The sequence below is a fragment of the Rhodnius prolixus genome, unplaced genomic scaffold, assembly GCF_049639745.1.
Source record: "Rhodnius prolixus isolate KJV_2025 unplaced genomic scaffold, Rpr scaffold_3, whole genome shotgun sequence".
Classification (NCBI taxonomy): Eukaryota; Metazoa; Arthropoda; class Insecta; order Hemiptera; family Reduviidae; genus Rhodnius; species Rhodnius prolixus.
The window spans coordinates 34,320,465-34,334,572 of NW_027411603.1; the positions used below are offsets into that span (position 1 = coordinate 34,320,465).

Here is a 14,108-nt window from a genome sequence, read left to right on the forward strand (position 1 = left end):
GCAGTCCCACACCAGCCTTGAGCTGATCTCCAGGAGGCTAGGAACCAAGGACCAATATAATATTAATCCTTGGGGGATAGGAACAAAGGAGGGGATGGGGGAGGGTATGGGAATTCCCCAACCTGGAGAGCCAGAAGCTGATTGCATTCCTTACGGAATGGGCGATGGTGGCGCTACTTACCTACGCCTAGTGCCTGCCTCCGGACAGTGTTCTCTCGTTTCAGACAACACTGTCCATCACCGGACAGTGATCTGTAAGAGAAGCTTCTAGGCAGAGACAATCTAAGGGCCCGCAGCTTGGATTCGAACCCGGAATCTCCATTTTGGAATCAAGAATTCCTTCGCTAATCACTCAGCCAATCCCTTCCTTCAATTTTTCAGCTGTTAATAGAAAAAAGAAGTACATGAGGCAACTCTTTGTACGTACATCCCTGACAAATAGAGCGTTGCTTTCATGTCATAGCCATAGTGTAACTACAGAGTCTCTAACTATACAGTGTGTCGCCTAAAGGGAGCGGATATTTCTCTATTACCGCGTACTTCTATATATAACTCGTTAGATATTTCAAGTAAATATAGCTTACTTTTTCTTAGTGGTTTACCACACGCCATACTGTACATCAGGGACAGCAACAGCCAGTCTGCACTAAAGCCCCTATAGTCACTTTAACTTAACTTTATGAGGGTAAATGTTGAACTTGTAAGTACTTTTAGGGCATACTTAACCTTTTTTAAGTGGTAAAAGGTAAGAACGTTTTCATGAGTAAATAAGTTGTGAGTTAGAGGTAACTGAAGCTTTTAGCTTAAACAAAATCTCCGCTGTACGTCTCATTTATTTGAATTTAAAAAATAAATTAATGGAAGTTGTTGGCAGAAATTCTTCATGAATTAAATTTAACTTTAGTTATTCTCATTTGCAAGTACTTTTACTTGTATTAAAAAATAATTATTAGAAAAGTCGATGCTAATAAGACTTTTCTACGTAAGTTAATATTTTAGTTATTTATTTGTTACTCTTTTTAAAGACAATGTTTAAGTTCCGAACAACAAACTGGAGTCAAATGATCCCTTGGCACCATTTGAAGAACTTGTGGAAGCCTTAATAATTTTTTCCAACTCTCGTAGCACAGCTTCAACTTTTTCGAACAAATTGATTTGCATCCTTTAGTACATTCCCGTGTAATTTTCATAGATAATGCAACATGCAAAAGTTCTAAACGTTTATTTTCTACTTCACTATGTTTCTGGCATTTTGATCATCAGATGCATGTGAACTTTAGTCATGCATACTCTTAGACTATGTGTTAGTTGAATTAATAGAAATATTGAATAAAGAAAAAGTGGGGGTAGAGAAATTGAGGCGCTAATTACCGTAGAACTGAATGCGCCCCAATATAGATTAAAGAAGAAAAACCATAAATAGAAATAGAAAGAAACAAGCCCTTAGTGTAGATTATCAATGATCTATCTATGAATGGCAGGAAGAAGAGATGCACTTCTGTCTGAATGAACACTGACCTCCGACAAACCAAGAGCGGAGATTGGTTAGAGATAGCAAATCTTTATTAATAGATCCATATGAAGCAGGACATTTAATAGCTTCAGAATCTGTGTGCCGTATTTAGATTTGGGTAATTAATGATCTGCTACTGTTTTTTTGTAGGGTACTTCCTAAAAATAATTACTATAGACAGAAACGGAAGTTTATTTTTAGTTTTCTCTTTACGGTTTAACTGATTGTGTTAAAGGGTAGGAATATTGACTCAACACGCAGGCGCAGCTGCAGTGAAAGCTGAGCGTACAAAGTTACAAACAGATTCTTGATTTCGTGTTTTTGAATGACGGAATATTCAGTCAGACAGTTAGAAAAGGGGATTTTAATTGTCTTTATAGATAATGTTAGCGTACAAAATTTCTTTAAATTAATTTTTTAATTAAAAAAAATAGCCTGTAAGCTATTATAGTTGAATATTAGCTCACTTTTCACTCCCAGTATGTAGCTTTTTTATAAAGGTGTAGCATACTTTTCAGAATAAAGTAGGTTACTATTTAAGTTAAAAATCTTTAGTTAGCTTAAACGTTTTTAAGGGGAAATTGCTAAAAGACTGTTTATTAACTCATGTCTTCAAATCAAGCTGCACTGAAAAGGTTCGACATCTTGTGATGCAAGATGCGTATCTAAAAGTTGGGGTATCTGTTCGTAAAAGTGTTGAGGTATTTTGGCGGTTGTAAAAAGAAGAAGGATCGGAAATTGAACCCAGTATCGCTCAATGCGTCTTTGCGGGCCTCGCCTCTATCCACAACGGCTGCCGTGAACCCTTAAAGGTACAGCGTTCTGCTTGTTGAGAGCAACCAAACTGCCAGTGTACCACTTTTTTTATACAGTCTTCTAAAAGAGAGCGTTCAGCTTCTCAGTTGGTCTGGATTAAGGAGATAGTATTTTTCTTTTTCTGTATTTCTACAAAGTGTTTTTGCTTTCATCTCATTTCACCTTACATTCTTTTATTAACAGATCTTCTAGCAACATCTTTTTGCAGCTGTAAGTTTTTCTGATGTTGGTCAGCTAGAGTTGGTTTATCACCTTCACTGGCAAAACCGGAAATTGAGCTGAAGACAAACATGGGGAATAGAAATCTTAGAATATCACGTTTTATTTTAAAATCGGGACCTCCGATTTCCCAATTCACCGTGCTACTAACTGGGCTAATCCCTAATTTTTATAATTAATTTTAAAAAAAGTGCCAAACTTCATTACCAACTGTTTGGACACCCAAAATGAAAGACTTATATTCAGTACAATGATCTGGTGTATCAGAGTTGTGGAGTTCAACCAAAACAAGCCAACATTTGATCTAGTCCGAAATTCTAACCCAAGTGAATCCGTACAGATTACCGAACTGCTTTTTATGTCTCATCCTTATCCTTAAGGATAACTTTAACATCCCTCACTAATTGTTGTTCATTCTTTTTGGTGACTGATTCATAGTTTCTCAATAGGGTGAAAAAATAAATGACAGTTTTCAGTCGTGATATATTTATTCTGCCGAGCTTTCGACCTAGGGACTAGGTCATCTTCAGGGCTGTGGAATATATTTACAGATTGTTACAGAAATGATATACAAATGAAATTACAGAAATTATATACATATCTAAGACAGAAAACAGTTTAAATTTCAAAACAGACACGAACAATTTAAACAACATATACGCAAACTTACTACAAAATACTTGACAATTGGCAACACTGACTTCCACACAACCTAACACATATCACACACAGACCGATCACACTCAGTCTATGAACAGACAAGACAGAAGACACACCAACCCTAAAATATAATAGTATTACTTTCTAAACTAGGTAAATAATTTTTGTAAATTTCGTTATATCATACATATTCATTTTAATAGAATGATTGTTAATAATCTGTAAACATATTCCACAGCCCTGAAGATGACCTAGTCCCTAGGTCGAAAGCTCGGCAGAATAAATATATCACGACTGAAAACTGGCATTTATTTTTTTCATCCTATTGCCCTTTATTAACTCACCAAGACAATGGCCTCTCTCACTGTTCCAATCCTTTACACAGAATTCTGCATCACGCAAAATCCTAGGCAATCTGCCAGTTCGACTGAACCTCCACTAGTTCCATAGATTTCCTTCGAGCCTGTTGGAACTTAGTGGTATATTGAGGGTTCTATCATTGGGTAGCTTCCCTTCCTTCTGCTAGTCAACACATTAGATTTGTTTATGGTACCTATACAGAATACAGTCGAGCCTCCCATAAAGGACACTCTCACTAGCGACCACCTCCATTTACGGACAGTTTTTGGATTTCCCCTTACACTTTCTATATAAAAGAACCTCCGTCTAACGGACATTCTACATAGCGACCGCGGACATTGATTTTGGGGAACGGATTAAATGTTTCACCTCCCACCAACGACCACCTTATTATTAAAAGTTCATTTGACGCGGTGATCAAAAGAATTATCCCCTCTCAAGTTTTTGTTTTTTTCTAGTTTTTCCTAAAGTTTCCTATATAAGCTCATACATCTTGTACCATTTTAATCATTTTTCTATATTACTTTGGACGTACAATATTATTTTTTCCGATATGTCTCTCAAACGAAAGTGGTTAACTCTAGAAGAGAAAATAAATGTGATGGAAGATTTTGCAAAAACCAAATCGAGCCATCGTCAACTTGCCGAAAGGTTTGTTCTATTTTTCTAATAATAGATGGCAGTATGATGATAATTTTACCATAAATTATTATTGTTATGAATAAATGTGATGATTATTATAAAAATTGTTATAAAAATTATTAATTAAGTCAATAATATGTAGATTTTTGATAAATTTTTTGGATAATTAAGAAAAACTTGATGCATATCATATAGCTAAATAATTATGCAATTATGTACGTTTTTAAATCTATTAATAATAAACAGTTTTTAAATATATGTTTGGAAAAAACCCATATCTTTTCAATATGAAACTTGCCTACCTCCTTCTAACGACCGTCTCCAAATAGCGGCCACTTTGCTTTCCCCCGCCAGTGACCGTTATTGAGAGGTTCGACTGTATACAGATTTTTAATTCCTAATAATCTGAAAAACAGTTCACATATTTTTCTCTAAAAACAGAAGTTACATAGTATTAGCAAATCTGCAGATCAGAAGTAAAAATAAATATTTATTGATGGAATCTACCAAGCATCAACCAGAAACCACTAACTAAAACCCCAAACTTACTCTCCCGTTTTCCAGTTTGTGCGCCGCACAGATTAGTAAACATTTGTTTTTTTTTTAAATTTCTTTAAAGTGTTAATTATGTTAAATGATAATTGCTCACACCATTGGGGAAAGTTGTTATTTATAAAACGATTTTTGTAAAGTCAGGAGATGAAAGTAGATAATTTTATTTAATTGAATCTACTAATACACTAGGCAGTGACAAATAAACATGGCTGTTAAGTCTCTTAAGATTAGCGATATCATTTTAGAAAGTATAATACAAATTGTAGTGAAAGTTTTTCCAAGGAGAGGGGGGAGATATTTTCCGCAGCTGTTTGATTTCCAATTTTGTTGTGATTGAATTAAATATCGAATTATTGAGTATGTAATTATTTATTCTTTTAGGTTATTGTACTTTTTAAATTTGTTTTCTCCTGCATCTTTTTATATTTTTTTGCCTGTTTTAAGTGCAATCAACTTAATTTGGATACTTACTGATCGAAATCTGATACGTTGCTTAAAGTTAACTTTTGATTTCTTTGTTTCTATCCGATAATGGGTAATGTACAATAGATGATAATAATCTTAAATTCCGTTATATTTTAATAAAATTTAAAGACCCTTAGGTTTGATTGGTGTATTTAAGTGTATTTAATCGAATACTTAACTAACTTACATACAAGTCATTCACAAATGGGCTTGATTTTGTCTTACATAGCTAAACCATTCCTGTACAATACTACTTGATTGCCTAACTTTGGAACGCTTCTAATTGATTTATATCGGCTTACAATCCTTTAGTAATTCTCTCCTACTATTCATGATGAAGAGGTTCAAATCAGCTGTTCACAGTCTTAGAGTGTCATCTCCCAATCTTAAGGAAGGGTCTACGGAGACTTAAAAGGCAGAGTAATCACTTGCTAAAGTACGGCGCGAGTAACCTAACAGCACTAAGCGCCTCCTCTACCATTGCTTAAACTATATTATCATTTATTATTAACTATAATAGTTAATTTAGTTGGCTCTTCATCAGTAAATTAGTAATTGAATGTAGTCTAGTTTCACTACGATCTGTACCAAGCATACTGATCATGATCAGTAAGTTTCGACATCATCTAGGAATTTTGGTTAAGATATTATTATTATTTTTTTTTTTTTTTGGCATTGGCTTCCGCCATACAGCCAGCATCGTCTAGGTGCTTATCACTAGAATATCACTCACTCTCCATTCTTACTTATAAATACATTCGCTTCACACATTCATCACTCTACTATATACAACTATTTACATAAACCTTACAACTAATGGATGGATCAGTACTCTATATTCCTGCCATCCTTATAGCTTAAACGAAATTAAAATCTCGTAATCCTCCTATAATCATTTTCTTCCATTCATTGTAATCGGCTATAACTTTTAAGTACATTCGTATTTCTTTGCTAGCTCTGCTATCGACTTAAGTACATAAATGTTGGTGGAGAATATAATGTCTTCGTAGCGAAATGGTGCATCTAAATACCAGTATATATCGTCAGACATTCGTTTCCTTTCTACCACATAACGTGGACATATCATTATTACATGTTTGAAATCCTCCTCCTCATTGCAATCTACGCAAAGAGGAGAGGACCTTTTGTTGATCCTGTGTAGATACGATCCGCACACCGCGTGGTTCGCTCTCAGCCTGCTTATTGTCGTAACAACCCATTTATTAGTGACAGTTCCCTTAAACCATGGTTGTCTAGGTAACTGATCTGCCATAGTTTTATAGAATCTACCTTTATCACCATTATTGTAATCTGTCTGCCATTTCTTCTTCAAGTGACTATTAATGATTTTTATTTAATTTAATAGCTTTTCAATTATTTGTTTTTTTCTTTGTTACAGGTAAGTGCATCCTGCATTAAACTGTAGAAATTTCTCTCAGAATATCTACTGTAGCATCTATTTTGGTTTTGTAAGTACAATGAATTTTTAATCAGAATACTGTTCGCTGCACTTGAAGATAAAAATTAACACAATCTTGGCTTATCTGATACTAACAATGAAATTTGGTTGGCTAAACCTAAAATGATACTATCTTCAATTAATTTTGTTCACCTCAGTACATAAGGTGGACTTTTTTTTTTTTAAATTAAAATAAGACCCGAAATAGCGTTCGTTAATTACAGTACACCGTCTGTCTAAGGAAGGGTGTAATTCTAGATTGTAGTAGTAATTCGTTGTTGTAAGTTTGTGATTAATGGGCTGTATTTTGATATCAAAGCGATCTGCAGCATTGGTTTACCATTGCATTTATGTCTAATGATAGTCTGCCTGTAACTATTTATCTGTGAACACAATTCACACATATAACTTGTGGATGACATAATGAACATTCAAAATGAGAAAACTTATCACAGAGTTAAATGAATAATGTTTCAGAGCGGATTATGAAAAGAAACAAGTGGCTAATCCTGAGTTAATCGGCTTGTTTTGCCTTATCATTTACTCTTATCTGATGGAGCTGTTATTTACTGTTATCTGTACTTTTATCTTAACGTTGTTTTAATTAAATTAATTACAATTTAATTCGTTCAAAAGAAGCCGAACAGTATTAGAGACGATATACGAGGTGTGGCTGGCTATTAAATAACGAGACTATTGCTGTAAAACATTTTATTTTAAATTTATACATATTTAGTTATTATCACCTTCAATATCCCTCCCCTATCCCTACAATGCTCCATGCGAATTTATCATTGTTCGAAACAGTGCTGGAAGTCTTTTACTGTGAGCTCCTGCATGACGCGTGACGCTTTTTCTTTCACAGTTTTAACGGACTGAAATCGTGTTCCTTTTAATGCAGATTTGACTTTAGGGAACAGATAAAAGTCACATGGGGCCAGGGCAGGCGAATAAGGCGGATGGCCTAAAACTGGGATGTTGTACTTGGCTAGACAATGCAGTGTGAGCCGTCGCGTTGTCTTGATGGAGAACCCATGACTTGTTCTTCTACAAATTGGGTCGTTTTTTCCTTACTCTGTCACGGAGTTGAGCAAGCACTTCCACGGTAGTAATGTTGATTAATTATAATCGATATTTTCATCCGTTTTGGACGTGGAAGGGCGATCCGAGCGGTCATCATCTCCGACGTCTTCTCGGCCATCTTGGAAACGATTGAATCAGAACCACTCAAAAACTCGCGCACGTGATTAACATTCATCGCCATAAACTTCTTTTTATAAAAGATAAGTTTCAGTAGCGGTTTTACCTAGTTTCATCTGAAATTTCCCGACAAATCGTTGCTCTACCACAAGTGTAGTATCATGTTTTCGGCAAAATGAAACTAACACCTCTTACACAAACGACGGTTCCGGTCAGACATATTTCTCTACAAACACGTGGGACGCTGCAATCGAAAGAGAAGGCTTTACGCTGTACAGCTGCGGTCGTTAGGATTTGGCGCATGCATAGTTCTTCTCTAGCAGCATCAGTCTCGCTCGTTATTTAATAGCCACACCTCGTATGCTAACTTATCCATTAACATGTAGTTTTTGCTTTTAACAGCTTAAGCAATTAATGAGCTCAGTTTAAGGCATATTTCATTATTAGTAGGTACAAATTATATTTATATTATCATTTGAGAACTGTAGTCAGCGGTTAGATAAGCGTTAACGAATGTCATATTGTAAAATATTTTGAGATAACTGACATTTTGTTCTAGTGTACTATTCTCTAAGCGATAGAACGAAGGTAAATTGAAAATAACTTTAAAACGTTTCTCATCCAAAAAAGGCAAAATACGAGGGTTTTTATTTCTTCCTTGGATAACACAATTATTTAAATTATTCGTTATATAATTATTTATTGCATTTAAACATTTTATTGTTGAAAATGAAAGGAAAAATAGCACTTAAGTATTTGGTGTTTTTCTTATTAACTATTCAAAATTTTAGCGGTCTTCTTACGACATCTAAATTTCCTCGAAACCCAATTTGAGAACCTCTGGTCTAGAACATAACTATTGTATTAAATCTCTGGAATTCTATTTTTGTTCTAGAGAATTATATTGTCGACAAGATAGAGGCTAACATCAAAAGAAATCTGACCGCTAATATTTCACGTCATAGTTTTCTTTAGACAGTTGTGTTTAGAATTGAAGTGCATGCAAACATTGAAGCGAATTGTAACATAGTTCAGCTAGAGAAAAGCGAGTGATTTAATTAAATTAATTCACCATTTGCAATTTCAAATTGCATGCAAAAACAACGTATATCGCTAGTTGTTCCTTTCATATTTTCATTTATTTGCATCTCAAAGCCTTATTCTGCTTAAAAAATAAGGATTTTTATTTTGGAATTTTTTTATTGGTATTTCTGATCCTTTAAAAGTAAGTTTTCGGTTTAACTATTCAGGATTTTCCTCTTTTTGTACACTTCATAATATTAGGTTCTCCAATTTAATATCCAGTGAACAGATTTCCCTAGTCGCAATGCGGACATTCCTTAATTATGATAGTCTTGATGATTTTATGCGCGGCTTTTATCAGATATTTTATTACACTATTGTTCTAATTAGAATTTATAAACCCCTTTGTGAATAGTAAATGTACAGTTATAGTCATGCTTGGGAACGTTAATATAAGGAAATATATGATAAGTTTAAGACTGAGCTTGACAGTCATAGCACCAAGCTTTGCAGAAGAGTACAGTTATGGTCAAATAATAATTTAAATTCAGATGGAGTTCTATGTTTTGCATGAAATAATATACCTAGTTGTATAGTTCCATATTTTCTATTTAGAGTAATGGAGAAATCTAATTCAAAAGCATATATTTCCTGACTGGGCTAGAAATTATATTTTATAAACTACATAATTTTGTGCACTAGATAACCAACTTTTGTGTTCGTTATTAATGAATGGGAAATGGGAATCCCAAATTCAGAACTAACCCAACAAATATCAGAATATACTAAAAGTAGCAGTACATTATTCCAAAGTTGACAGCGGTTCTGACTTTTTTAAAATTAACAAAAGTAGCTGTGACTTCTAATTTGAATTAAACTGGACAGAATGGATAAACTATCTGTTTCCACGCTTCCAGAAGTCGTTTTGATTTTTACTGAACAATTTTTGGAAGATCGTCTATTATTGTGAAGTCGATTAAAGAATATGATTGTATTAGTTGCCGAAGAGGTATCTCTTGTATTTTTATATTTAAATTCATTTAGATTTAACTCAGTACCTCAAGCCGGAGTTACATTATCATTAAAATTATTAAACAAATTTGATAGGATTAACAGAGAATCATTTATAAAATAACTTTCAACTCATATTTATTGCTTGTAAAGATAGAAGTTGCGTTTGAATACGAGGGTCGTTTGAAAAGTCCGTGCAGTCAGAGAGATAGCACCACTGGCGCGTATCGAGGTTATGTTTAGTTAGTAGCATCTCTTGGAAGAACACACACCAAGTTTCAGCCAGATCGGTCTATTTCTTTGTGTTTGGCATTCGTTTGAATCGAGGAAGTCGAGTGATTTTCAAAAAATGGACGAAAAAGAATTTCGTGTGTTGATTAAACACTACTTTATGAAAGGCAAAACGCCTCAGGAGACTAAAGAGAAGCTTGATAAACATTATGGTGACTCTGCACCTTCGATTAGAAGAGTTTATAAGTGGTTTCAAAATTTTCGGAGTGGCCATATGGGCACAAGTGACGCTGAACGTTCTGGACATTTGGACATGACAAAGCTATCAGCAAGATGGGTGCCGCGATTGCTCACGCTTGACCAAAAAGGAAATCGTGTGAAGTGTTGCAAGGACGGTTTGCAGCTGTTCCAGAAGAATCCGCAGGACTTTAAGCGTCGTTTCGTCACTGTGGATGAAACATGGATAGATCACTACACTCCTGAGACCAAAGAACAATCTAAACAATGGGTTACCAAGGGGGAATCTGCGCCAAAAAAGGCGAAGACCGTTCCTTCGGCCGGAAAGATTATGGCGACTGTCTTTTGGGATTCGCAAGGAATAATCCTCATCGACTATCTGGAAAAGGGTAAAACTATTACAGGTGCATATTATTCATCGTTATTGGACCGTTTGAAAACCGAGCTGCAAGAAAAACGCCCACGATTGGCCCACAAAAAAGTCCTTTTCCATCACGACAACGCACCAGCTCACACCTCGGCAGTTGTGGTCGCAAAATTAATGGAAATAGGGTTCCAACTCGTTTCACATCCCCCCTATTCTCCAGACTTGGCTCCCTCGGACTACTATTTGTTCCCCAATATGAAGAAATGGCTGGCGGGAAAAAGATTTTATTCAAACGAGGAGGTGATTGCAGAAACGAATGGCTATTTTTCAGACTTGGACAAATCCTATTATTCGGAAGGGATCAACAAACTAGAGCAGCGTTGGACGAAGTGTATAAGCCTAAAAGGAGACTATGTTGAAAAATAAAAAAGGTTTACCCCAAAAAATTAAGTAGTTTTTATTTTTGCACGGACTTTTCAAACGACCCTCGTAAATGGAAAATGAAGTAATTTAAATTCTCCTAACCTTTAGTAATTTAAATCATTAAATTTTATTTTAGTGTTGTCCGTAAAGAGCTTTTCGAGATCATAGTTACTACCATCTGCATACTTACCAATGTAATGTGCTCTTATTGAGCTGTAACCAGGACAGTAAAAATAGAAATGACATAATTTCTTCCTTCAATAAGTTATAAATAAGTTAAGGCATGAATTTAAATATTCCAAATATTATTTATATTATTTGTGGAAAATATGGTATTCTATAGTATAGGTTTTGCTTGACTTATATTTATTTAAATTTTATCACTTGTATGACGTAGAATACAAAGAATGGAAGAAGTAGAATCTCCGATTTGCGAAGTTGCTGAGAGAACCATTTTTAAGATTACCTAAATTTTCTTTATGATACATTTAAAAGATGAAATTGCTTTTTTATTTATTTATTTATTTATTATTGAAACTTGAGATCTTCACTTATCGACATTATTGCCAGTGTTCTACTACTGGCGCTACAGCCCATTACTGAGCCTTGGCCTCCTGAATCCGCTTCCGCCAGTCCTCCCTATCCATTGCAGCAACCTTCCAATTCCTCACTCCAAGCAGGTCTCTGGCATCCACGCATACCCCATCATTCCATCTCAATTTAGGCCTGCCCACTCTCCTGATCCTATGTACTTCTTCTTGCAGAACCCGTTTGGGTGTTTCCAAATCAGACATCCTTGCCACATAGCCAGCCCATCTAAGCCTGCCAAGCCTAATTACCTTTTCGATGTCTGCTTCCTGGAATAGATGCTGCAGTTCCCGATTCTTCCTTCTTCTCCAAATCGCGCCCTCTTTAATAGGGCCAAAAATTCGTCGAAGAACTTTTCTCTCGAAAACTTGCAGCATCTTTTTTTGAAATCACCCAAGCTTCGGAGCCATATGTTAACACAGGACGGATCAGGGTCTTATAGAGAAGCACTTTTGTATTTTTTTGATATTAAGTTGCTTCTCATATGCTTATTCATGCCATAATAGCACCTATTGGCCAACATACTCCTTCTTTTTATTTCTAGGGACACATCGTTATCCCTAGAGATTAAAGTTCCGAGGTATATGAATGAATCAACTTGTTCAATCATATAATTGCCAAGTGTTACGTGCGCGGGATGATCTGCAGGTACTTCGGCTCTTAAATATTTGGTCTTGGCAGCATTTATTTGTAGTCCCACTTTTCCAATCACTCTAACCAGATTAAGGAAGGCCCTTTCCATATCCTGGAAGGATCTTCCAATTATGTCCACGTCATCTGCGTAGGCTAAAACCTGGACAGACTTGTGGAATATATTACCGGATAGCGGGATTTCTGCCTCACGCATTACATATTCCAAAATAAGATTAAACAGTAGGCAGGATAGAGCATCTCCTTGCCTTAGACCTTTAGTGCTGTTAAATTTTGATGAAAGACACCCTTTAATACGCACTGCGCACACAGTGTCTTTCATTGTCATCTTAAGTAGTTTTGGGGTGCTGGGTTTGCCAGTGTTCTAGAAGGTTAGAATTTTCCTTCAGTAGAAAATAAACGTACTGGATACAAACGTAGGGGTTTTCTTCCTTTTTCTTTACACACACCTAGACGAACAGAGTTGGGTAGGTTACGAAAGTTTCTTATTATGTTGTGTATAGAGAAAATAGGTCATGTTTTCATTGTTTGATTTGGAATTCTCTAGTGTATTATTTTCTTGAGTATTGGAGACCATTCTGGCAACAAACTGTAGCTTAGTAACCAAGAATAAGAAAAGAAAACAAACTGTCGATAAGGGCCTAGGGAGACGCTGGGAATCGTACATTTTACCACCAACACTCCTGCTTGGTTTAGTACAATTTTTCACTTGGCTGCACAGCGGCCATTGCTGTAGATGCAGTTCTACAGACCAATAAAAGCAAATACATTCCATTGGTTTCTAAACTTGCCTCTTAGGAAATAGCATTATACTGATGTTACTATTTTCAAGCGCCTTTTATATACATTTTACATTTCGATTGTTCCTTAGAAAGGTCCTTAAAAGCTAAATAGTTGACGCATTAAATTGGATTGCCTATTTTGTGCAAAATTGCTATCAGCGTCTGCTTGTTCAGTATGTAGTATCTTTAGTTTAGTACTGGCTGATTTTTGCATCTTTTAGCGTTTAATCAACCCTTATACTTAAATTGTTAAACAATAAATTTTTGTTAAAGAGATTTTTGTACCTTTTACCTAGATTTTGCTTTCTGACTATTCTGCAAAGTAACACATCAGCTCATTAAATTAAGAATTCATTAAAATGTGAACAATACGAAATTTAAACCTTTTTGAAAAACCACCAAACTTTAACGTTCTATATCTCCTTAACCATTATCATTAAAACAATGCTGTTTATATCAGTTATGGAGCTAACTTTTCCCTACGATTTGGTGAAGAATTCATTAAAATGTGAACAATACGAAGAGAGATACAAAGGTTTGAAAATTGAAGGTATTTGAAAACCACCAAATTTTAACCTTCTGTATCTTATTAACCATTATCATTAAAACATTGCAATTTATATCAGGTATGAAGCTAACTTTTCCCTACAGTTTGGTGAAGAATTCATTAAAATGTGAACAATACGAAGAGAGGTACCAAGGTTTGAAAATTGAAGGTATTTGAAAACCACCAAACTTTAACCTTCTGTATCTCATTAACCATTTTCATTAAAACATTGCTGTTTATATCAGTTATGGAGCTAACTTTTCCCAACAATTTGGTGAAGAATACATTAAAATTTGAACAAGAAGAAGAGAGATACTAAGGTTTGAAATTTGAAGGTATTTGAAAACTACCAAACTTTA

At 35.1% G+C, this 14,108-nt stretch overlaps 1 protein-coding gene across 9 annotated transcripts in view; it reads left to right on the forward strand.

Moving 5' to 3' along the window:
- Positions 1 to 14,108, forward strand: part of Klc (kinesin light chain) — a 210,842-nt gene that overhangs the window by 73,278 nt on the left and 123,456 nt on the right. For 2 of the 9 annotated variants that reach the window (XM_074126369.1, XM_074126368.1), the window contains one exon: positions 6,630 to 6,699. The exons of the other annotated variants lie outside the window; for them this stretch is intronic. The gene's annotated coding sequence lies outside the window, so the exon portion shown is untranslated. The remainder of the gene's footprint in view (positions 1 to 6,629; positions 6,700 to 14,108) is intronic. 9 annotated transcript variants of the gene reach the window in all.